The sequence below is a fragment of the Antennarius striatus genome, chromosome 7 (genome assembly GCF_040054535.1).
Source record: "Antennarius striatus isolate MH-2024 chromosome 7, ASM4005453v1, whole genome shotgun sequence".
NCBI lineage: Eukaryota > Metazoa > Chordata > Actinopteri > Lophiiformes > Antennariidae > Antennarius > Antennarius striatus.
Window position 1 is genome coordinate 12,932,190 of NC_090782.1, and position 3,961 is coordinate 12,936,150.

Genomic DNA, 3,961 nt, shown 5'->3' on the forward strand with positions numbered 1-3,961 from the left:
ACACAAACTTCCTAGATACCAAAGAAATAGTTCATTGGTTGTAAAAATCACAATATTTCAGAAAATCGGAGAGTAAGGACCCAAATACAGATACTAGTTAGATAATTTACCAAGAACTAAATCAATAAAAAAGAAATCCAGAAGGAGTGTCAGAAAGGTGATGACTGGACAAAAGGCCACTTAAATGGAAAACGCTAAACAAACCAAAATTGTCCACAAATGAGGGTTGGAATTAAATGATAAAGACAACATAAGATGACTTCAACATAACTGGTGTGTTACATGATGGAAACATGTAACACACTTAAACACAGAGAAATACAGGAGAGAATGGAACGCAGGTGTAAAACCTCAACTATCTGAAAAGAAGGAAACAGTGACAAAACACACACACACACACACACACACACACACACACACACACACACACACACACACACACACACACACACACACACACACACACACACACACACACACACACACACACACACACATACACTGAAAGAAAACCTTCAAAATATGGAGCAAGTACACTGAAACCCCAGAACCATGATTGTTGAGCTTCAAAGCAAAACCAGAATCAGCTTCATTAGCTATGTGGATAGCTAGTTTCTGCACACAAACAGCAACTTGTTCAAAAACCCCCACGCTTTGGGAATGTGAATACACAATAGAATAAAAATTACAAAAATTTCAAAAATACCATGTCAAAAGCTCAGGCCAGACTCAAGAAAAAGTTATTTTCTACCAAGGGTTAGATGAAACCTATGTAGTAGTACCGGATACTCCCTCTGGACTCCTTCATGGCAAAAAGATTCCATTGACTTACATTGAATGTTTTTTTAATACTACCTTTATAGTATTAAAACATACATTCCTTGATGTTTGCATTTAATTTTTATGAAAATGGCCATATTTACTACTGTTATTATATTCCACCAGATTCAACTGTTTTCCTTTTTTTGGTTTTGTGTTTTTTTTCCAGGAATATCCAAGTATCTCTCTCTGTGTGTGTTTTTTCTATTATAAATAATGAATAATTGAAACATTTAAACTGTCATTTTAACGGTTAAAATCCTTGAAAATGATTTGATGGTTGATTATTTTGAGCAAGTGTGAAGTTATTTTAGTGATTTATGAAAAAAAGCAGAAATAATATTTTTGTAAGATAATTTAAAAGTAATTTTTTTGTACACGTATGTTTTTGTCACAAAGACGGTGGGAAATTTGAGGAGAGGGCTCAAGGGTTAAATTTGCATAAATACTGGAAATAGAGATTAACGTATGGACTACCAGAACCTCAGAGGTGAACAGACATGAATTTTTTTCATTTTCCTAAATTATACAAAAGTATGACAAAACTCCAGGAAGTCTTTCTAATTAGTTAAGAAACTGGTGCAGATCCCTCCAGAGACCATTGTGTCTTACTGTTACACTTACATAATAGTCTTTATTAAAGCAAGACATACAGGAATATTTTTATCACTGAGTTTCTCCTGATCGTGTATAGCTTCAAGTGTATTACTAATTATTAGAATGGAAGCAATCTTCTCTTTTTTAAAAAATTATTGTTGTAATCTTGGCAATGAAAGCAAATGTAGAGTGAAACTGTGGTATGTCTACTGTCCTCCATCACTGAAGGTGGCTCAGTTTTGACAACTGGTTATGAAATACTAATCAGTCCAATGACTGCTGAAGATTTTTCCTTTAAAAAAACACATGCTTGTAGTCCATAAATAGGCCATCAGGACTTTTTACGAAACTAAACAACAGGGGACTCATCAGAATGGATGTCTATTTATTTAGCTCTGGGATATGCTAAATTCTACATATTCTAATTTGTCCTTGTCATGTTTATCATTAATCTTTGGCCCTAGTTTGCTTGAGACATGGTGATTTGTTGAGACATCCCCTGGGAGAACTAAAAACATTCTCCAGTATGATAATGGCATTATGCCCGCCTCAGTGAAAATGTGTCATATAAATTATACATTATCACTGACGACATGCATCATATGTTGATATGACAGTCCTCATTCTATGGCGAAACACTCGAATGTGTCACTTTTAATGCTTTTTCCACAATCCCTGGGCTCCATTTGGGCCACCTTTCAAAGCGAGTGTGGTCTTTGACTGTAAATCAAACGAACAGTTCATATTTATTCTGTGAGGAATTAATCGAAGTCTGCATGGACAAATGACAAAGCAGGGAAATGAAATAATACACTTCAACAATGTGATTGACTTGGTTGTGTTTTATCGAGCTAAGCAGGATAGTTTTTTGCATCAGAAGTGATAAAAAAATCATAATTTCACTATTATGTGGTGGAAACGGTGACAACAATGATGTATTAAGTTTTGGTGTTTGTTAGTAACAAATAATCCTGTTTTAGGTGATATTAGCTTCCTTTTCATCAATCATTCAGTGAGGGGATGCATAAAATGTTTTTGACAAAACTCATTTATCAAATGATGCAGCACATGTGATGTTGTTGGGCATTATTCACCATTGTCCCTCAGTGACTATTTGACCATTAGAGGTTCATATATCAATAATGTGCATTGTTAATTATTGAATATTTGTACCAGGTGGAAAAGAAAGATAAGTAATGAGAGTTTTTGGGTTCTTGTTTCATCAGCCTCCTGCAGGTGTTTTTTTTGTTTTTGTTGCTTGTGCATGTAAAAGCCAAGGGGTGGATGACTGGAGGAATCAGTGGACTTATAGGCCTCATTTCAGCACAGTCAGGAAGAAATGGAAAGTAGAGACATGCTGGCGGCAGAGATGAATTAGAGCTGTGGAAAAAGCACTTTGATACTAGTAGGTGACATTTTTCTCCCTGCTCCTCTGTTCCCTCTCCCTTCCATTTTCTCTCCACCAAAGAGGGAACAGAGGGTGAGAAGGGATGCATTGTGCAAAATGGGACAAAGTATAAAACACATTCAAAGAAAGTATGAAATTCCCCAACTTCAGAAAACCATTTAGATCACCCGTCCGAGTGACGTAAGGGAAAATAATATTCTTGACCCTTTTGTCTGCACACTTTGAGAAGTTTGTTATAATGGCAAGCCCTGTAATAATTCACTGTACCTCATGTATATTAAATAGAAATTCACTGGCTTTTATGATAAATTGCCAGGGTAACGCCAGGACACCTCTTTTGCATTTCAATACGAGAGAGTGTCAGATTCTTATTTCATTACCAGGCGACACATTAGCTGATGGATTTTAATTTTCTTTTTTTTCTTCTTGCAATCCACAGAGACCAGGTCGATATGAAGGAGGCTTGAATATAAGGAAAGGAAAAATGAAATAAATAAATACAAATCAGTGTCAAGAACCTTTATTGCAATTTTGAGGCCATCACCAGAAAAAAAAAAATGAAAGCCAGTTTATGGTCCTTTGCATACCTTAGCGGATTGCCTGTCCGTGGCCTGAAACGATGTATCTCCAATATCACCAGTGGTGCTCTCTTGCTGAGTGGACAGAAAGTCAAGGTTTAATTCATATTGTGATAAAAATCTGGATGCCGTTGAATCTAAGACATGCTGAGCAGGGGCTATGTGGAGCAGACATGAGAGTGCAGCCGTTTCAAAGCGTCACACAGCGGGGTGCTGAGCTGCTCCCCACACCTCTCCGCATCCACCGTACAGCCGAAAACTCTGCTCAGGGTTTCTCCCTGCCCAGCCGGGGAGAGGAACAAAACACAGGTGCCAGAAGCAATTATCAAACAACCCTAGCCTTTCTTGCTCCTGTTTAATCTGTTTGTAGCAAATCCTTTAATAATACATTAGAGTACTGAATGTGGCCCTCTGCAGAGGTAATAATTACAGTAATTTTCAATGAAAGGAGAGACCGAACGAAACTCATTGCGACATGCTGCTCAAAAACATTACTTCTCTTTAAGGTTTTGGCCCATCTGGGGTTTTGTGGAATTCTACTGGTAGAAAAAACAAATGA